Here is a 23,757-nt window from a genome sequence, read left to right as displayed (position 1 = left end):
AAATTGTGCAATAGCTTGAACACATTCAGCCTTGTGCACCTCTTTTTAACTTGAGAATTTTCTTCATTAACACAAAATTCCCAAGTAGCTGTCAACAGACCATACATATTGTTTATATTGGATACTTTAAAAAGATTAGTTTGATTTTGATCAACCTCTCATCTCTAGCTGAATATTGACTCTGTTCCAATTTCAGAAATAATGAGCACAGAACCCCACTGCTATCATTGAGGTACAGATTCTATTCATTTTATTTTCAGTATACTTAGCGCTTAGAAAGGATGCTAGAAGAGTCTCTAAGAGTGCAGAAATCTTATCCTGTTGAAAACCGTGCACCAGAAAAACAAGACCATTTTGAATTTTAGAAGTCAGTTTGACATATTGGGTGAAGTTATAATGGCTCTGTTATCTCCACTCTTTCCTCCTATGCATTTTGGCACAAGTAAATAAAAGACACAAAATCAGCGCAAGGATTGAATAAAACTATGTACTTAGCAGGTGCAAAATAATTTCTCAAATGAGAATCATAGAATCGTTAAGGTTGGAAAAGACTTTTAAGATCATCGAGTCCAACTGTTAACCTAGCACTGCCAAGTCCACCACTAAACCAGGTCCCCAAGCACCACGTCTACCCGTCTTTTAAATACCTCCAGGGATGGGGACTCAACCACTTCCCTGGGCAGCCTGGTCCAATGCCTGACTACCCTTTTGGTGAAGGAGTTTTTCCTAATATCCAACCTAATAAAACTTTTTAAAAGGTTAGGGCCACTGTGTTGCTGTAAGTGTCACTTTTGCATTTAGAAAATAAGAAAACTGGATGATGAAAACAAATGGCATAAATTTTGTTCCTTTGAAAGCAACAACTAAACAGCATACACTACCGGAGTCCTCCCTATGCTAACTGAAAATAATGGGTAGAAAAATTATATGTATTCTAATTAGGAAGTAACAACAACTTCATATGAGATATTAGAAAGATAAGCAGAAGGCCTATGAAAGCCTAAGCTTTCCAGTTAAATATTATTTTAAAATACATTGTATGTCTACATTATGAAAAAGAAATCATTATTTTGGTCTGATGAGGCAGAAAAATACCGTATGATTAAGAGTATCAAAAAATTCCAACTAACAAAACAAGTGATAGGTGTGCACTACTAAAGAGGTATGTAGGGTTAAATTATATGAAAGAGAGAGAAGCCATTGCAAATGCACAGGTAGATTTTACTTGACTGGTCATAGCTGTCAGTTATGAGACTGCAGAGAAATGTAGAATTGTCTGTCAGAGACTGCACAGAATTGTTTATTTTGCTCAATAAACCATTTTATATGCATGGTATCACACACTACGGAGTATGCTTTCATCAGCCACCACACTCCTAGCTCTCACAAAGCAATTTAACAGGATGCTGCCAACTTGAAATATTAAGAATCTGAAGTCCTGCCCCCACCTCCCCCCCAAATAACCCCCACAACTCAGTTCTAAAAAACACTTTCAGGTGTAACATCTGCTTCTGCCATTTTTTTTCTGATTTTGTAATCATATTTTCCAACCAAAGAAAAATTTTCGCTTTCCTGTTGCTGTGTGAAAGATCCACCCATTGCAAAACTGGTCGCATTAGCAAAGGGCAAAGTAGAAAGAGCTAGCCTCTTTTATTTTATACTTGTTTCTTGAAAAAAAAAAGCTTGCTATTTGTAGAAAACACAGCTAAATATTTAGAAAGAAGTGTGGCTTTTTCCTATGGGTAACTGTTCTTCAAACAATGTAGCATAAGCTCAACTGGCAGACATATGCATGGGTTTGCCAAGCTCTAAAACACAATAAAAGTAGCAGTAATGCTATCAATGCAGGTGCCATTCCTTCTGCTGAATGCACCTAATGAAATTACCCTAAAAGCATATAATTTTTTTAAAATAGGGTTTGCTAATCAAATTGTGTTCACAACTTCAGAAATTCAAGCAGTGGTTGGAGGACATAGAAGGAGCTGCCTGGATGTTTAGCCTGAGAAAAGGAAAAAACATACCAACTCCATGAAATTTAAACATCCCATAGGAGCGAAAGGCAGGTAAGGTCTGACATTCCAGGTAATTGCACTCTGTATATAAGGGACCTTTAAAATTTACCAACCAAAACACCATGAGCAGGATCTATAGGATTCTATAAGAATTTTTTGCCTATCTATATTCCCTACGAGATCTATTGTGCTAGAAATGAAGGAAAGAAGAATCTTGGCATGCCATTTCCTCACTATACAACAAAGCATAGTAATTATAAATAAAAGAATAAATATACCAAGTACTTTATATGAAAATTAACAGAATTGAACACATACGTGCCTGGTTCAAAGCACAGATAAATCCAGGTAGCTACCAAACCCTCTTTCAATTTTTGTTGGTCTCCTTTTAGTAATGTTCAGCAATGAAATTGGAACAATGTGTAGCATACCACAAAATTTCCATTTTTATTCCATTAGCCTAATAACAGTCATAGATTTAAAAAAAAAAAATCAAGGTTACAATGAAATAATTTATTTCTTTTAGTATATTAAACATATTTGGAGTTAGTTATTCTGAGATATTACACTTGAAAACCATGTACGAGACAATTATAGTTTTGTAAGAACTACTTTTTGGGTTGAGTTATGCTTTTAAAAACCATTTTGTAACTTACTTTCTTGCTATTATTACCATTTTATTGGCCATTTTTTGCTGCAGTCCACAAAATTTGAATCACCTCAGAATCATATTTCACACTCAGCTAATTTGGAATATCTCCTAAAATTTTCACAGATGTGAGCAGCACTCAGGAGCAGATATTTTTATAGGTGTTCTCAACCTTTCCACCAGCCAGCTATCAGGTCAGCCACTCCATCACCACCCACCCTTCAATTTTTCCTTTCTCATGAGAATCAAGTGGCATGTCTATGAAAACATGGCAATCATGAACTTGGACAAATGTAACATTATAATCTTTTTCTTTTTTTGGTCTGGTAATGCCATCTACAGCTAGAAATACTGTGCAGAGTCAGCAGGGAAGGAGAGAGGCTGCAGCCCCCAGAGCTGCTATCAGGACCCTGGTGTCCCATTGCCAAATACAGTGATTTGAACAATGCTGACTGCACCCATGGTGCTGACTCTTGTCCCTGGCTCCTCTCTCCCCTGTAGGACACCCCCTGCTCCCAGGATGAAATCTGCAGCCGAAGATATCACCACTACGTATAAAGAACATAAACACTACAATTTTCGCTAACGATTTTGACTGCAAACCTAAGAGGATGTATTCTGTACATATGAAATGATCGGAGTTTAGCTTTCACAACCTCAAAAGCAGCCATCCTTCACAAAGCCAGATCTCTGTATGTTAATTTACTATTGGCTAGAGCAATTGGTATCACTATGTGATCTTCTCTCCTCTAAAATTGCCTAAAAATACAAATCAGATTGCAGGAGATGCCAGAACATATATTTCACAGACATCTTTAAGACACCTGAAACTTAAATTATGGATCTTTCTATTAATCTTGGTTTACTGTAATTTAAAGCATAATTTATTCTTTGCTTAATACAATAACTGTAGCCAGAACATATATTTGTTTAAGTCTAGCTAAACGTTAATTCAAAGAGAAAATGGGAGCTACAGTTAACAAGTACCTTCAATTCATGAGATAATGAACAATAATATAGTACCTTTCTGTTTACCAGACTATTGTCTAAACTGTCTCCTGTACATTCATTGTCATCATTCAATCAGAAAATCATAGTGTACCAGTCTCTCACATTTAATGGTTAAATGAGTTTTTTATGGTTTTACACCTCATAATCATCTCAAAAATGTCACCACACTGAAATTCTGAAGATAAAAGAAAGAGAGGGAAGATTAACATGTAAGAGGTTTCTCTGGCTTGTATCAAGTAACTGTAACCTCTAAATTCTTCATGTATCTTATTAGGATAAAAAATGAAACCTTTACTTGAAGAAAGAAATCTTCAATCTGGTAGTCAGGTTAATCATAGGTCCTGTGATTTACCTCTGTCGCAAGGCCTGACTTAGGGTCCTGCTGACTACACCAATTTGTCACAAATAAGTGATTTAGATCACTTAAAGAATCACCATCAAAGGTATTAGCAAAAGTGGTTTTAATATGATGTTGTAAAAGTGCAACTTAACAAAGTTCGATGGCAATGTTCACTCTATTAATTACTGCATGGAAGAAACATACAAAGGAAAATTGGGTTACACTTGATTTAGAATGATTCAGAGAGAGACCAGGGATGCAAAAGGGTAAGGAGGACCCTCCCATTGAGTCACGAGGTTAAGAGTTGACTCCCTTGCTTTCTAAACTCCTCCTCAGAGAGGAATCTAGCTGTGGCTAGGTCCAAACCTAGTCTCAGACTTGGTCAATGGTTTATGTCTAATGCAAAATTTACGTAATGTTTCACTAGCATCAATTCAGCTCGTAATCAAAGTTATCAAGACAAAATCAAAGTTACCATACTACAAGGTTATGCACAATATCGGCTACTTACCAAAGATCTGACGTTGGTAAGAGGTCTCTCTGCCTCGAGGAGCAGCCTTGAGAGGTGTGGCTGTGGCTTTACTGTGGGTGGGGTCACAAGTGAAATTAACTAGATGCCACTAGGATTGGAATTCCCTTTCAAATTCAGTTGCATTATCCCAGAATACCTTTCGAATTTCAGTGGGTCAGGTGCCCTCTTCATCTTATCTCACAATCGCTGCCACAGTAGGTTGTATCCACAATGGAGCCTGAAGACAACTAAGAGCAAGAGAGACATTAATTTGGTTTGCACCTAGTGCATTCACAATTAGTTGGTAGTCCTTTTCGTTAATTCTTTCCCATTGAGGTAATATATCAGATAAGAGCCATTGGTTAGTCCCCAATGCTGACAGAGAAGATTGCAATGGACATTCTAATTTGTGTAAATTACTTGTTGCTGAGCTTATTTTATTTGCTAAAATGCTGTTTAATACTCCTAATCCTGTTCCTAAAATACCAGTGACATCTCTTCTTGATAGTTTTGGAGAGGTGAGGGTTCATCCATGCAACCATGCTGACCATCCTGCATAGGTCATACTTAGGAATGATAAGCAAGTAGGTTTAATTGCAGAGATGTTGATCTGCATTGATAGTTCCACTTGTTTGAGAGACCATGATGGATTAAACAACATTCACTGTTGGCCTGCGTATTTAATAGCATAAGGTCTAATTTTGGAAATTTGTGGGGATAGAGTTTTCTTATCTTTTATAATCAGGGCGGATGTTAAGTAAGAAGTGGTGGACGTTGCTGTATTAGGCTCAGCAACATCTGTCTTGAAGTGAAATGATAGTCCCACATCCCTACAAGCCCAGATGCAGGATATGAAAACGGGTTGTATTAAGGTAAAATTGTACCAATGGTCCAATATTTCAGAGGCACAAAGTTTTGTATCTTTTGTAATTGGGTTTGATGTAGTGTTGTACACAGAAATCTCATACACCTTCTCATGGGTAGACCCATTGATCATCTGGCATCCTATATATTTCTTCCCCTGCTGTTCCCCAAAGTAGGTAAACTTTGCCATAAGCTTCATCTTTATACCAGCTCCACTCATTCACTAAGTTCACTTCAGTTCCATGCATGACCACGGCAGAAAGATTCAAATTTCTCTTGTTGGCGTCTGTTCCCATACTCCTAATGTACTCAATATGAGCTGGAGACCACGGCCACTCTAGGGTTCTTCAGCCACAGGTTAGGAGGAGCAGCATTGTCAGGGTTTGGACCAATGTGAACACAGCATTTCCATCTGCCATCCTGTGGGGTGCTGTAAGAGACAATAAAGACTTGTTTCAATGGGGAGAGTCTGAACAGGTTACCCCGTTAAAAAGAAGGAAAAATCCACTGTGCACCGATTCTATGTTTTGCACCACTCTTATCAGTAGCTTCTCAGGTAAGTGGGCCACAAGGTTTAGTTAGAGTCACAGGTACAGTTCCAATTTGTGGTAAATTTACCATGATAGGTTGTTCTGGGTGTAATGCTCTTGGATATTTTCTTTCATCAGAAGTTGGAGCATCAGGCTCAGCTTTTGCAAAGAATGCTTGACTCACAGGGTTCCCAGTGGGCCCATACCAATTTTTCAATTGATTAAGTAATTTGGAAAGTCGAGTATCCCACTGGGCCTTGTGTGGCTTAAGGGTCCTTTTTAATAAGCCATTATCTCTTTCTACCATCTCATTTGATTGAGGACAATATGGGGTGTGGAATACCCATTGAATTTCTTCCTGTTTTGCCCATTCTTGCACTTCCTTGTTGGAAAATTGTGAGCCATTGTCACTTTGGATGACAGTGGGGGTTGGTAGGCCTGAAAACCAAGAGAATAATCCTCTAATGGTGCTCTGACCATTAGCCTTCTGACATTTAGTTGCCATAATTAGGCCTGAGATGACCTCTACTCCTGTGAGGATGTACCTATATCCCGAAGAGGGTTTAAAGGGTCCAATGTAATCAATTTGCCATGTTGACCATAGGGGTTTTCCTTTATTAATGTGTAAGGGTGGTGTTTTAGCAGGGTGATCCATTTGCAATTTCAATTTACATTGGGGGCATTCTATAAGGATGGTTTCACATGTTATCCTGTTTAGAGGCCAGCCTTGGCTCTGAGCTTCAAAATAAAGTGCTTCTTGGCCTGTGTGGCCTACTTTCTGAGGTAACCATTCCCCCAGTCAGTACCATTCGGCATATCTCCTGTTTTTATTCCCCTAATTCTGGCTAATTAATCTATTGTTGGTTCCATTTTGTGGCCAGTTGGTCATTGTTTACATGGACTTTCACTTACCCTAGTTTAAATGACACTTGTCTAGCTATATCTAATAGTAATTGCCAGTCTTCCTTCAAATTGAGGATTTATTTGCTTCCCAACTTAGGGTTTCCCATTGACAAAGCCGTTGTGTGGCACCTGCCCACACAGCACAGGAGTCGACGCAGATAACTTTTGCCTTGTTTTGTGCTGCTAGGACAACTGCCCTTAATTCTCCTACTTGCGCACTACCTTCACCTTCTTCTCTTACTTGTTTGCGGGCGGCAATTTCTAACGCGGCGGCTTTTTACCGCCATCTGCCGTTCACCCTCTCGGCCGTTTCCAGCGATTTACCTCATGCACCATCTGGTCTTTCTTTTCCCCCCGAGTTTCTTTACTGAACTTTCCCCATGCTTCTCTGAAACTTCCCAGATGTAGCCCTTCTCCAGTTCCCAGCCCCCTGCCTCCAGGGGGACCTAAGATGTTTGTCATTGCAATCAATCTCATCTGCACCAAGCTGGCGACAGGGAGGGGGCAGGGAGGGAAGATTACTCAAGAGAGATCTGTGTTGAATGTTACATGATTTCCTATGACCTGCTTTCTGATCAACTTCTTGTTTGCCAGGCCTTTGTCAGATATTCTGTATTTATAGTCACAAGGGACATCCATCCTAACTCAATTCTTAAGGCAAATTTAGAAGAAAACTTATGCCTGACATTTATTTATACATAATGCTAACATTTATGCCCTATCATTACTGTATTCTTTTTGGGCTGCTTTCTATTAAATCAGCATTACAAAATGCAGAGTTAGGAGTTCTTTTAACCTAATTTACTTTATGTGCTTTTCCCCTAAATTGAATATATGTGACTACAGACCATTTTCAGAATGGAAGATTATACAATATAATTTATACTGCAGTAGCAAGTGCTAAAATCTGAAGATAAACTATCCCTTCATCTTGTGATTTGTGAAAACACTACATCATTTCAGACATATATTATGTCATCATCACAATGTTTCTTGCATAGAGTCTGTGTTATCATCATTTTAACCAGATCTAGCAAACAGAAAAATCTTTAGGTAATTGATTTTATTCCCCAACACCAGAAATATATTAATAAAAACACCTGTCAGGCCAGGATGCTCTGGCATAATTCAAATAAAAAGTCCTCAAGTTTCTCCTGAAATAATATGTTACCTTTACATATTGGGGTAGAGAGAGAATTTAACTTATTCCTAGCACTTTTCTAAACAGCAATCACAGGCAGTCTTTTTTATGCTGAGAAACATCCTAGGATATGGTCCTAAGTTGTAATTTCTCCAACACCAAAGCAATTTTAAGAAAACACCTGCTCTTTCCAGGCCTGAGTCATGCACCTGCCATTATGCAATAAGACAACTTAATGGTGTGGGTTGTTTGTTGTTGTTTAAATCAGATTACTCTGGAGCATGACTCCATACAGAATTGCAGCAGCACGATTAAGGGACTGTCAAACTGAGGCAGGCAGGAAGGTGTTTGAATGGGAACACCTTTACCACTGGAGAAGTCTGATATGGGCTGCACCCTTTGTCAGAGAGAAACAGTCCTGCAGGGATTTGTCGACTACAGTGTACTACGTGAGCATATAAATTCCCGGTGGCATTTTCAAAGGAGGCTGTATGTATGGGAGTGTGGGTACAAAGGCCAATGAAAGCTGGACATGCAACGCTTCGAGCTACTCTGGACATCCCAGCACTAGTGAGAGATATCTGCCCTATGCTTGTGCAGGTAACTTGAGATTGCATTTGTCTCATTCACTAAGCAAGGTATGAAAAAAGGAAAGAAACCATAAAGAGTGCAAAAGGAGAGCATGGGAATATCCAGGACTGAGACAGCCCAAGCCAGCTGCAGGCAGAGGGGAGGCAGAATGGGAACTGCACTCAGTCATAAGACTGAGTCAGAGCTACTGAAGCAGCTGTTGCCAATGAAGAGGAGGAGAGGGAAGGGGGAAAGACAGGCTTTAATTCCCTTTCAGTAAGCTTTCGCAATTTCCCTGCAATATAGAAATGCCTAAACTAATTTTTAAATGATCAGTCTACCTTGTCAGCACTGTGCTCAGTAAGGGCTAATTTATCCTGCTTCTCAGCCTCTATGATAGTAGACGTACCTGAAAGGCATGAACACACACAATTTGAAATATATTTCAATTAAATGTGAGATACGACATTGTTTAAATAAAGCTTGACAGACTTATAAACTGCACCACCGTGAGGTTATAGGCCAAAATCCTACATGTCCAGTTATCACAGATCAACCAGTAACAAAAAAATCACTGGTGTAAAACATTTAATTTTTTTAATATCAATTTACAATGGATGGATTCCAGAGTTTTTTCTGTGTTTTTTGCGTATCCCCATTTCAGCTGGATTCTTTGTAACTATGGAAGGAAAGTATTGCTAATTAACCTGACTCTCACTCCAGACTCTTACCTAGACTCTCATCCTGATTTTAGAATGGCAGTTTCAAGACTCAGAGCAGAATATAAACGTTGAAGGAGAATATAAGGGTTGCATTTTCCTTTCCATAATAATAATGTTTCTGGTAATTTATTCATTGGAGAGTTCCCTTACAAATAACCAGCTGTAGCACAGCCAGATGCCCAGGGTGGTAGCTGGGAAGTTAACATGCACAGACACTTTTGAAGGAATATTACTGAGCAATTCAAATAGTGAAATCAAAATGCAACATTCACTTGAGACAATCTTTGCAGAGCTGCTCCTTTGTTAGCTACTAGTAGGAAGATAGGAAGATAGATTCGGTTTATGTGGTAAAGCTGTTCTCTTTCACAAATCCAGAAGGGACCCATTTGTGTCTCAGCTGTAACACAAAGCAGGATACATACAGCAAGGCAACAACCAAATGTAAATCTGTTGGTTGTCTGGGTGTGCTGTAGTGACTGGCCACCAGTAAGCTCACATAACACAGACACAATACAGCTGAATGAACTTGTGAATGCTACCATTATTTGCTTATCACATATTATGAAATATTTTTTTTCTTCTCATATTAAGGTGATAAAAGTGGAGGATTACATACGTAACTATGCTATTTCACCAGTAATGTATTCAGTATATAATAAACAGAAAAAAAATGGAAAGATTTTTCTTATAACAGCACTGATTTTAGACTACACATTAGGAGTTGAGGCCATACCTGAGATCCTGATTTAGATTAAATAGGTGTCAAAATCTTACAACTTCATCTGATCTCGTAAGATCTGCCCCACTTGGATTAATTTGGAAGAATGAACGCTCCTTCAAGGAAAGCTGAATGCAGGCTCTTTCTAGCTAGAAAGAAGAGAGGAATATGTTTTGTCTGGAAACATACAAAGCTAATGCCACATTGCTCACCCTCAAAACCCAAAAGGATTTTAATTTTTACTAATTCAGAACTAGCTCCTTTATTTTATTTCTTAAAAAACACACATTCACATTTGGCAGTGTGAGAAGTACCAAAGAAAAAAGAGAAGTAACACAAAGCAGTTGATTCTGCTCATGCACCTAGGCCTTGATAATAAGAAGCGAGGAGCAACAAGCAATGAAGGGATGAAGGGTCAGGAATATAGATTTCCAGCAGAACCATTTGAATGGTTCATCATTGAATGTTTATCAAGGTAGGAAACGACTACTAGTCATCAGTTTTGCTGAATTCTCAGAAAAGAAAGAAAAAAAAAGTACCTCAATGCAAGCATTAAGCACCCAAATACTGGCATTGAAGGGAATAACGTCAAAACGCAGACTCAAATTTAAGTAAAAAAATCTAAAGCTAGTTTTAAGTAGACAATTGCATTACATGTCAGCTTAAGTTTTAAAATATATTTTTGCCCTTTATTGGGACAAAACCAAAGCCTTTCAAATACTATTGCAATATTTCCCATTAGTATCAGGAGCAAGAATCATGGTAGTTTATTAATGGCAATTATGTAATCATTTATTAAACCTGCCTCCAAAAACTACTTCTTGTGTGAGACTGTCAGAATCTACCAATGCTTGTATTTGTGATGTAGTGTGATAGTGCTGGGCTGAGAGCAGAAGACAAAGATATATTATACAATATGCGTTTATTCCCAGTACGTACTTTTAAATGTATAGCTGTATGATTTAACACTATTATAATCTCATTCCTATTAATGCAGCAATCCCAGTTGCAGTATCTCAATTTATGAGACTTATTCATTCACATCCATCAAGCTGCTAGGTCTTTGATCACAAAAGTGTTTTCTAAAAGAGATGTATTCAGAGTCATTTTAAATTTTAATGCCAAAATATATTCTATTGGAAATCTCTACCAAATATATCATTTGCTTCTCAGTCAGTTTAAAATTGTTTACTCATTCCACATTTTATGTTGTTTGCCACAATCCACAAAACATTTCTATTGACACATTCAACACTCAGGCTATTGAGACCCACCATGATTCTAACACAACCTTTCACTGATGAGCTATTAGGGGTATTAGTTAGTCCTAGACATGCAGAACATGGAATTAAAACGTGTCACATCTTTAAAAAAAAAACAAACTCATTTTCATTGCTATACAGAATAGGAAAATGATGATATTCAGAAGAACATGTGCTTTGCTCAAGACAAGAACATTTTATTAAATGTTTTGCTGGTGAACGTTGTGGAACCCATACAGCTCAAAATTATGCTGCTTGCTCTTAATCCACAGTACCAGAGCTGGTGATACATACCCCAACTTGTAAAGCATCTAAGGAACGTGCTTTCCTTTGTGTATGCACAAAAAGCACTTTGCTAGGTTGGAATTAAGGACGTTCATAAAAATGAAAACATTCCCCAGATGAGATGTAAGAAAGTTAGTGACTACGCTGCTAAAATGCACTCAACACAAGCACATGATAAAAGTAACGGATTTAAATACACTGTTAAATCAGAGCCTGAATTACAATTGCAGAGCCAATTTCCATCTCCTCAATGTTACAATTAATGCTGTCAGCCAGCAAGGACTGTAATCTCTTTATTAGCAGCATTTAGTGCTGTCCATTGCTCATGCTCATGCAATAGAAGCAGTCATTGAGCTGAACAGAATATCACACATACCTTCATTGCACCAAGCCCAAACAGCTGTACAAACACCTTGAAAGCAATTTGTGCTAGTGTGCAGCCACATCAGCATGCAAAAGATGCAGAAATGTAAAGAAACACAGTTTGAAGCCATTGCTTTCTGGGGAAAGGAAGATCTACTGTGGACCCACTGATGTTACCAGCGATCGCAGTTCACACAAATGTGCAGTCCACCACGTTGCATACCCAGTGTTTAAACTTGCCATGTGTATGCTACACAGCCTGTCAGCTCTGTGTGTGTGTGTCTGCAACAGTCTCTGGGCACAAGCTGGGTTGGCTGTGCATCATCTGGTCACACGAAAGTATGCATCAGAGACCTGCTGATTCACAGCACACATGCCACATAGTACATTTGTCCGTATTTCCAGGACTAACTGATTTGCACCCATGTATGTGCTATCACAATACAGTGATTAGGATTTCAGGATGTATCCAAAACGGTTTGAAAACTGAACAAAGCTCAGACTGTAGCTAAGAAAGCCTCTCCTTGCAGGGACACTGAAACAGCCAGTTTAGTGGATGTCAAGAAATAATGACTCACTGCCACCTAGAGGCAATTCAGGTATTCCTTTTCTTATCCTCGTATAAAACCTTTCCTATTTCGCCTGCTCAAAATGCAGGTATCCTGCATTGAGTTTTTTGAAAAGTAGATTAATCTCAAGTTTGTTAACCAGGTAACGAAGTAAATCAACACTTTATGGAAAATGGGTATGAGTTAACAGTCAGTTAAATATCCAAGTCCTTGTACTACTGAGAATATCATAACTAAACCCAAAGACTGTGACTTCCTGCAACACAGTGATCTCCTTCAAAGGCAACAAAAATCTGTGGTAAATATAAAATGCACATTTTAGAACATAAATGTAAAAACTTGATTAAAAACCCATCAACAATAAAACTACACCTACGATGTACAGTTGGACAGTACAGGACCAGTATATACACAGCTCTCATCTACGATTGTAATAATTAAAAAGAGAACATGAAATATTTCAACTAGGTCTCCAGAACTGGTTTTTTTCACTATTGCTCCACTGAAATGCTTGCTGGCTTTTTGAGTGTTGAAATGTTGCATTGACAAAACAATTTAAACACATTGCTATGAAGAAACTCTAGACATGTTTAATATTCATTGTTGTCATTACCGTTCATTCTGCGTGCAACAAATATTTCCCATCTTTGCCTATGAAATTCTACACAGGCTAAGTTAAATTTGTTTTACATCAGTGTAAAATAATTGCCGTTGAGAGTGTTGTTTACAGCAGAAATTCCCAAAGTGCATATGCGTGCCATCAATCTAAAGTACTTCCAAGTGCTTTGTGGCTGCAGTGCCTAATGTCCCCATGAGGTGATTCACCCCATCGGGGGTGTGGGTGTGGGTGTGATGCCTCTGCACATCTGGAGCCACCTGTGAGTAGGGCTTTCCCCACTGTCAAGGCAAGCAGGAGAGACAGAAGGGTTAAACGGATGGAAGTCGAGATGACAGGTTTTGTCACATGAAGGACGTATCTACGGCCATGAGATGAGATTTTCAGTTTGGGCATAGTGTGCTAATTAGGGAGCACAAAGGTTTTGAAACCTGCTTTTAGGCCTAGGGAAGGAGCAAAGGGAGCAGACTTCAGTAGTCTCATACTCTTGGCCTGGTACAGAGCTGTTAATGCTGCCAAAATCCCCACAGCTGTTGCTGCCACTTCTTGTGGTGCTTGAGCAAATAGGCAGAGCTTGGGATCTCCTGGGTTAGAGAGCTGGATCTTATCAAGTTTATTTAAAGACAGCCAGAAGTAAGGGAGAGAAGACTGAATTATTTCAACAGGAAGGAATATCTGGATCAAAATCTTCCCTCAGTTCTCTGCCATCTGTTATAAAAAGTTCCTGTAATAAATGTTGTAGTCTTGAAATTATCTGAAAGTTGCACATATTTGGAAAGAACGATATTCAGTCTCTAGAGTACGTGGCGTTTAGCTCCTGAGTTTTTTGTTTGTGTGCATCAAAAGACAATTATTTGGTAGTATAAGGATAACAAAGTTTGCTGGAATTTGTGAAAGAAGAAAGGACTAGACTGAAAGCAGTTCCTTCCACCATCTGTATGCATCAGCTCTAATTTGTACTGGTTCCTGCAACATGAAGCTCTTCACAGGTGGCACAGGAAGCATTAAGACAGTAAAGTTCCCTGTCTTCATTTATTTTCATACCTTTCATTGGCATTATCATTTTGGCTGAAATTTTTGGGTGTCTGCACAGACTGATGGATTTGGGGGAGTTTTGTTTTTAATATTTAGCAATCCTATTGAGATGTAGCTAAACAAATAACTTTGTAAACATGAGAGAGCTTGGGGCATGGGGAGGGAGGTCCACCTAAAAAAGTATTAGTTTGGCTGTTGCACTAATAAATTCTAGTGCTTCTTAAACTTCAAGGTGGAGCTTCAAATTTGCTAGGGAATCACCATTCACCACTGTCTACCTTTTGAAAAACTTGAGTTCATCCGCATTTGGCCAGGTTCTACAGCCATGAAAAAAACCTGTCACTTGCACCTGTCCAGCAGCGATTTTCAAAGGAAGAGCTTAGTAGTTAAGTTCTCTAAAGAGTCTGTCTAGAATGAGAGTGATCCTCAAAGCTCCTACAAACTGAAAAGACAAAGGACTACATTGATACCAGGCAGTAAGGTTAACAGGTTGGACTCGATGATCTCAGAGGTCCTTTCCAACCTTAATGATTTTATGATTCTATGATACACCATTCTCATTAGGTATGCTCCAACCAATGTATGCAGAATTCTCCCTAAAACTGTCACAGAGGCTACTCAGAGGATACTGAAAACCAATCAAGAGTAGAATTTCTAGGAAGGGCATTCTGAAATGTCTCAGCTACTCCATTCATCCCCAACCTCTTTTCCCTGCTTATAAAGTCCCAAGAGAGTCAACAGAGTTCTCTTCAACATTTTCCTCCCACCTACAGGATGTTGGGAACAAGCAAGAACTTGCAGCAATTTTCAGAGACCAACTTGTTTTTTTCCAGGACACAATCATTATATTGGGACAAGTACAAAAGAGCTCAGTGCTGTTATTACACAGGAGATGCATCCATTCTGCATGTGACATTAAGCTTATTTGTTAGTCACACAGTTTGTCCTTTTCTAGTGCCCATGAAAAATGAAAGACATGGATGTAACTCAGCTCAAATTCTGTCCTAGAGAGAAGAAGAAATACAAAGGAGACTGAACAGGGAGGAAAACAGCCTCCAGGCTAAGTGTAAGGCAGGAATGATGGCTGTGACTGAACTGCAGCCACTTTGTGATAGTATTCTTGAATACTATCCAACTTTATTGCTGGCTAGGAATACCCAATCTGCATGATACTCTGATAAAAAATATCCTCCTCATGAAATCTGTGTTTTTCACAGCATTAAAAATACCTGAGAAACTGTCATTTTCCCACTGGGAACTTGAAACGACAGACACCTCACTGCTGTCAGGAGAACTGTATTCACATTTACTTAGTGTCTTCAGGCAGGCTGCTGAGGACTTTGGATCTCTGCTTTCCTTATCAGATAATTCCAACTCATATGTGCCTAAGCTACCAGCAAGACTGAGACCAAGGCTTTGCTCACCTCCTTACTCTCCCCAAAAGTAAACAGTGACTGCACTTACTACCTGGTTTTTCAGCTACTGAGCTGAAAGGCTCTTGCGAGCTTCACTTTCTGTCCGCAGAAGACAATTCAGCTGACAGTAACTTTCTGGTTGAGGAGTCTAGAAAACAAAGGAGTGCTCTCTGGGACCTCGTAAAACATGAGACACAGAAGACAGACCGGATAGCTTCAAAGAAAAAAAGCAACAAGAAAGCCATAACATTCAAATACCAAGCAGCTAGGAAAAAATTTGGATAAAGTACCAGCTGGAAAGATGCTCTGAACTGTGAAAAAGGAAATTATTTTTCACTGATTCACGCTGTGTTCAGGGGAACTGAGTTTTCTTTCTTTGAAATGATCAGGATTATGTGAAAGAAATATGATTCCATTATCAATTTATTCCCCTCTTGGGAAGAACTTGTAAGCCTCCCTAAAATTGACTGTTTGGGTCAAAAGTATGAGCTCATTATATTCTCTGACATAGACAGTATTGGTATCATGAAGAGGAATTTCAGTTGCAGGATTATCTGTTTACCAATATATCTCAATACCGGGCATTATCATTGACTGTTCCTCCTGGGGCTTACCTTCTCCATCAAAGTTAACAGACCTAATTGCACACCACCATATTATACATTATTTTAAGGACTGAACTCAACTGAAACTGCTTCAGCTGTAGTATCAGACACTTAGACAGTCACTGGAAAAGTTATTCTATTTTATAAGAGCGTTTCTCAAATTCATTGAGTGGCACCCTGAGTTGGCAACAGTTCAGAGGTTCTAGAGCTGAGGAGTGAGAACTAGCCAAAAATCCTGTTTTACAGTATTTATACTTATTCCCTGACTTTGGAGGAATGGAGCTGCTGCCAGCCATTAAAGGTGTTTAGCTGTTCTTGGCCTACTGGAAGCACTTAAGGAGACTGTTTCTCACTCTTGATTCTCAAAAAAACCCATAGAACTGGATGACACTAGTATCCAGCAGCTCACTATCTCCAGTTGGCACTGATTCCACTGCTTCCTCCCTCCACACCATGCCAACTGCTGTGCATTTGTATCAGCCTCAACCCAGTTCTGGCATTTTTTGGACCTTCCATGTAAGAGAATTTGAAGCATTAATCTAGCAGAAAACTATCTCCAAAAAAGAAAAGGGGGGGGGGGGGGGGGCAGGGGGTGTTTTCTGCTGGCTTATGGAACTTGCTTGGCTCCAATAAACGTCTGACAGGCACCAAAGCTGGCACGAGGGAAGAGCAGAACTGCAGAGCCAAGAATAAGTGAAAAGAAGGCAGGAGCGAAGAAGCAGAATGGAAAATTATCTTTCAAATAGTTGAGCTTTGCTAGATCTAGATGGCTCACATGACCCTTTTCCTACAACAGCTTTTCCTAATCCAGCAGGAATGGCAGCAGTGCCCACTTACCTCATCCTTGCATATTTGACAACCAAATACAGTTATTTGGCATGGAAGCTTTTGCTCATATTCCTGGCATTCACTCCAAAGACATGCCAGTATTTCAGAGTAACACTTTCTCTGTGACTCAGTGCACTTTAGAGAATCAGGAAGATAACATGAATTCAGTTTAATATCAATATGGATCATGAAATTGGTTCAATTTCCATAGCTGCAAAAAAATCAGTCAAGCTAACCTGTATGCCATGAAGCTACTATGTCAAAGGAAAATTTCCCAATAAACTTTTATAGAAAAGAACAGTATTTAGTAATGCTAACTCCAAATGTTAATGAAATTATTTGCTCTTAGACACCATACGAATGCGTGAAAGCTAACAGTGACATTGAAATAGAACTGCTACTCATTGCAAGGTCCTGTTCATTGTAGTTAATCAGCAATTTGCTGTCAACCATTTCCCTAGTTATTTCAGGTCCAATATTATTTTAAAAGTGATCCTCATACTGTTTTTCTTATTCAGACAAATTCCCCTTAGATTCTTATAACATTCAATGGTAATTTTGGACTAAAAGTAAAAGACAAGATATGAAGCTTCAAGACTGATTTGCAAAGAGAAATTAACTCCTGGTGGTTGCTCAGGGAAACTATGACAGCAGTATCTAGGTGGTAAAAACTGATATATAAAATGCAACTAGTCATTAGACAGTAATGTACTATCAAGATTAATGGTCATTTGCTTTTTCTTTGGCATATTTTCTCCGTGACAAGGTACAGCTGTCAGGCTTCAACAGATCTTGATTTTTTTTGGCAGAAAAAACAACAACAATCTGCAGTTAGCTGAATATTTTCCAAGTGTAGTTCCCAGTTGCCATAGAGGTAGTAGACATTCTGGAGAAGCTCCAGCTGAACCAAAAACCAAGCAGCTCTTGGCATTGCAAAAGTTATTTTGAGGCTGTCATACACTCCAGTAGGATCCAACAGCGAATTACAAAAATACTGCTTCAAAGGTTTCACAAATCCTTCTTTGGAGTTGGTCTGAAGCCTCCAAAATACACAAGTGTTGCAATATGGGCAATACAATAACTTCAGAGCTATGTAAGTCTGAGATCTGCCATAATCTGCATCACACTAACTGTGGAGCAGTATCACATGAAGCCAGAAAGTCAGCCTATCTTGTAGCTGTCAAGCAGGAAAGCTTTGAACATTCCTGTACTTTGCAAAGAGCTCGCTGAATAATTCTCACAGAACAGTTTGTTCAGTGATACTGATACAGTGGGTGCTCAGGACAAACTGTCAGCAGACTACCATTTGTTTGAATTTACCACTCAGATCTGATTCATATGTAATAAAATATTGACCTTGTTCTTTAACTGAAATAGTCAAAATCCAAGCTGTGTTTAGCTGCAGTTGGTCAGCTATGTTGCAGGATGTTTGCATATTCTCACAGCTGGATGAGTTTACAGGCATATCGAACAACTGTTCTGCAACTGAAAGTAAAATGCGACTCTTTCCCACAGCGCATGAAACCTTGGGGTTTGCATTCTGTGAACGTTTGGGATTGTCAGACTATCTGGAGAGCAAGGAGAGGTGAAAAGCAGGAGAAAGCTTGTTCGAGACAAATTCATTAAACAGCTCAAAACACTTCACACTATTTACCCCAGCCTTAATTACAATTGACTCTGAAGGACACATTTTGCACATAGGCGTGCTGGAGATATTTAATCTCTTTCAACACGCATGGGCATAAAACTCTCATCATGGAATCTCTAGCAAAAGAGAGCAGTTGCTAAAGGAAAAACTAGAATAGACACAAAATGCTGGAAAAACCTCATTCCCTTCGCCTCCCAAAAATAAATTCAAGAGGAACACAAGCTCTCTCATCAACATATTTTAGTTTCATTTAAGGGCCTATAAAATCCCACATATATGCAAAACTAATAGCTAACACTAATAAGTAATGCTGCAATAGCTAATAGTAAAGTTATTTTAAATGTGAACAGTCATATTGCACTTTTGAAAATTTCACCCAGATATTCTAACTATTGCTTTGAAGTCAGATATTCACTTTTATTTTTAAAGAAAGCTTTTAAATACGGTTCTGTTTCCATACATTCACACTCTGATATCAATTCACAAATTCCTTGTGCAAACAACATGTACTTTTTACAGCTCTTACACTAGATTTTATAAAAATGGCACCCCAAAATTGCTAGTCAGGACAAATAAGGAAATATTGTCTCTTGTTCATAAAAGCAGGATAGGACATTCTGTTTTTAGGTAGGACTCAAATATATCATTTGGCAATTTATAAATTTTTGCACATCATTTTCCCACCTGTAAATGAGGGATGTTATTTTCAGTTTTACAAAAGACTAAATACAGATATCTCTTTCAAGCTTTGGCTTTCTAGACTAGAAAGAACTCATAAAGCCAAAGTATTAGTACTGTGCATTAGTATTTCTGCTGATCAGGCATCTAAGACTAATGTTCAAGTTATACATTATATCAAGATTAAAATCTGTAAGGAAAAAAGGTGGAATAAGTCACTTGGGCTCATGGTCATTAATCTTTCATTTCTTGAGTAAATCTTTTGCAAAATACACTTAATTCAATTATGCTTCCAGACAGAAAAAGAACAACTATAGAAAGTCATCATCAGTCAAGAAGATCAGAAAGTGAAACACCTGGATCCTCCAACAGAAAGCAAGCTCTAGATCATAAGTAGCTAATCCGTGGTTCTAAAATAGTAGTGTATTTAATATTAGCTTTAAACTAACACTAGTGAAGTCAGTTTCTGAATAGGAGTATTTGTAAATATTAACATCATAATATTAAAATTTGTAAATATTAACATCATAATATTAAAATATTATGATGAACATTGAATTTTAAAAATCTTCTATTTCCTGAGAATTCTGTTGATTATTTTATGTCTAGGAATCTACTTGTAGGTTTCATCAGACAGTAGAAAACTGTCTTTTCCACCCAGTTCCATGGATTGGTTTATTTGGGGGTGAAATTATTTGTTTGTCCTTGGGGAGACCACAAGGTGCCTTTGGAACACCATGGGAAATTCTGAGAACAAGGTGCTTTATACCACCTAGGGTAGCAAATCCTATGGAAGAAAAATATCCAGTGAAACGGGCAGTTCTCTCTACCCAGCTTTTCATACTTGGATGCTGGCAGTAATTGCTGACCAGTGTACTGAGAGTTATTGCAGTCCTGCCTGATGGCTCAGCAGCAGTATACTCCTGATAATCCTAATAAGGTACGACAGGTGAAATTTTCTCTCTTCTTGTGGGGAAAGAAAGTGATATTTATTCTAAAGCCAGCCTCTTCAATAACAGGGTTTTAAAATGTCTTCACTAATTAATTCTGGCTGCTTGAAGGATTGTTGTTTCTTTTTTTTCTGTTAATTATTATAATTTTCTAACCTCATCTAGCTCTGCTATTGTCTCCTAAATTTTAAAAGCACAGCTGTCACAGAGAAGACTTTGATGCTTTGCAGTCTTTTATATTTTTGTTTAGTTTCTTCTCCTCAGAAAGGAGTTACTTACATTAATGTCAGAAGCATTTAATGTCAGTTTACTAGTTAGTGTTCAGGTAATGAAGTAAAGCACAACTTCTGAAGGAGAGTTTGGTCAGGAACTACTTCAGAAATGTATTTCCCAACACAAAAATATTTACATTAGAACTACTTTCATTTTAAATAGCATATTTTATGTTTCTCAGGGAAAATAAAAAATTAGAAAACACTCATTTTTTAGTATTATAGTATGTTGTTTTCAACCTGTATTTTGAAGGATTGGACAAAATGCTGAAAGCTTACAAAAAACCCCAAACATTTCCTAATTTCATTTCAAAAAGAAAAAAGGTGTCCATTCTCCACTGAATTACTTTGAGTAAAACATGTTCAGCTAGTTCTAGCAAGCCTAACATTAAGCATAAAATGTAACTGGATATTGCAGGAATGGAAACAGGCAAAAAAAAAAAAAATTGTGATTTGAGTAAAAGAGCTAAACCTTTCAGTTATTCAAGAACGATGAAAATAAGACTGGAGATGATTGGGCAGCTCTGCATGTTATAGAAATGTATGACAATCAGTAGGGAGGCATGAAGCTGTCTAGAGAGAATATAGGTATTTAGGCCTATTGACACAAAAGTCGTCTTTCTTAATTACCTTCTACCCACTCTAAAGAAGCAGACACTGGAATTTCCTGGGCCTGTGGACCATAGGTTGAAAACTAATCCTGTAGTGAAAAAACACAGTCTCTTTAGGATAAAAGTTGAAAAGCCCTACAAGAGAGAGCTTTGGAGTACTGTTACAGAATCACCAAGCTTGCGGTAGAATAGGAAGAAAAACATCTACGAGATTATGAGAAATAAAGAGTAGCAATTTTGTGAATGTGGGAGACTAATCTCCCAAACTTGGATGCAATATAAATGCCATCACTAGGAGGTGAAGGCTTAGGTAGTCTTGAACTTGCTATAAGACAGATTTCTTTAATAAATACCCAGTGAACCAATGAAAATTAATGCTGCTTTGGACATAGGTTTAGCAAGAAACAAGGACTCACAGAACAGCTTTTCACAGAAAATAATCTTGGATTGAGTGATCATGAGCTGAATCAGTCTTTATCAAACTGCAAGACAGACAACAGGTCTGCCTATGACTAATGTTTGGGATTTTAGAAAGGAACTAAAGAAACCATACAGAGTGAATTCAGGAATGCAGAGCTTTTAAAATATAGAAAGTAAGGAATTAGTTTAAATCAAAGGGCAGACACTATTTAGAGTTCACATTGCAAGCAAGAAAAAAAAGCTAATAGAAAAAGCTTATGGGCTTCCTTCAGTGAATCAGCTGCTTTTGTACACATGTAAATCTACAAAGAACAAGGAGAGAGCACTTTTCCTCAGAAGTTAGAGGATGCAGAAAGAAGGAAAATGGCTGAGATTTCTTGAAATAGACTTTACATTTACCATTGAAACAACCAGCAAAAATTCTTTACAAACAATACAAATAAAGAAGCATGGGGAACAAAAAAGTTACAGTGCTGTAAATATAGAATTTATTATTTAATAGATATTTATTAGTGATTAACATTAATCTAGGTCTGACCCACATATTAAATGCATATTTTGCCTATATTTTCTATAAAGTTAATGATGAGGACCTTAGTGGAGTAAGGAGTAAATATGAAGGTTGAGCATCAGAAATTATGACACGCGAGAGAGAAATAAATGTTAACATTCTTAATACCTCATAAAGCAAAAATAAGAAGAGCTGTGTAATCTCCATGTGGGAATACAGAAATATGAAGCTGTCAAATGAAATTGCAAGCCCAACTGCTAGAATTTTTGGAGGCAGCATCTTATGACTGGAGAATGGTAAACATAGAAAATATATTCAAAAAACTGGGAACAAAGACCAATTGTGGAACCACTAGACTTATTAAACTGACAATGGAAAAAAAAAACAACCAACCAAACAAACCAACAACCTAGAACAGTGTTTGAAGGAAGAATTAAAGGCAGAGAGATAAATGGAAAGCAGTGTAAATTATAATATGGCTTTATCAACAGTAGATCATCTCAAACTAACCTAATATCTCTTTTCAAAAGTTATCTACTTTATTAGACAGAAGAATATTATTTATCAGAGATTTAAATAAGGCATTTGATGCAATATCCCTGTAGAAAAGGTTTGCTAAAGGTGGAGAAGACAAGGTTTCTAAAGCAGCTAAGGATATGGCTAGAGGGATCAACAATAGCTTATACTGACTAGGTAGCCATGGAACGAGGAGAGTTTACTAGGTGTCTTATCAGTCCTGTTTAATAAGTTATTTAAAGATCTCAAGGAAAAATATAGATGAAATCAGCAGACAATGTAAAGTTGTGCAGTATTGCCATTATTACAAACACCAAATCATCTTATAAAAGCATTAAATCACTGTATTGATTTGACTGATAGAACGAGATATAATTTAACAGCAGAAAGAGCAGATTCATGCACTTGGGGACATCTGTTAAGAACTCCTGGCTCATCAATGATGGGTGATCATATAGGTTGAAAAGTGCAAAAAAAAGTAGGTACATTGGAAGATGTAGTCTACTGGAAGTAGTCTATTGGAAGATGGCTATGAACAGCAATTGCTGAAGCCATGAAAGGGCTAATGAATTCACTAATGCATGAGGAAAGACATTTGTTGTGAGAGGAACTGAAAGGCCTAATTAGGAATATTATGTACAGTTCTGGTCAACCAGTTTCAGTGAAGATTAATTGGAATAACTGCTAAAAAGATGATTAGAATGATCAGAGAAAACTAAATAGAGCAATATTATCAACACAAGATCAAATGGTAATAAATCAGCTATAAATACATCTTTACAACAAGTTCAGGAAAAGGCATCCAGATAGAGTAACGCAGGCAGCAAGAAAATTCTGTTATTTCAAGATGAAGACTAATAAGTTTATATATAAAAATGTATAACTAGATAAAAGAGTTCCTTGTGATAAGAATTCTTATGCCTCTTACAAGCTTTCCTAGATGGCTACATAAGTGTAAGAAGTTACATACACACGGGGGGCTTATCCAAACCATGTATCCAAGAGGACTGATTATCATCACCAGAGAGAGTCAGAAAGGAATTCTTTCCTTATGGTAGCTCTGCATTCACTGTTTGAGTTTTTGGGTTGGTTTTTTTTTATGTTCACCACCATAGCATGCAGCATACTACACTTAAGATTGGAGTTTCATATGACTAATACAATGTTACTGCAGAGGATGGGACACTGGTGAGCATTCGCAG

The sequence above is a fragment of the Platalea leucorodia genome (genome assembly GCF_965183815.1).
Source record: "Platalea leucorodia genome assembly, chromosome: 6".
NCBI lineage: Eukaryota > Metazoa > Chordata > Aves > Pelecaniformes > Threskiornithidae > Platalea > Platalea leucorodia.
This window is presented reverse-complemented; position numbering follows the sequence as displayed.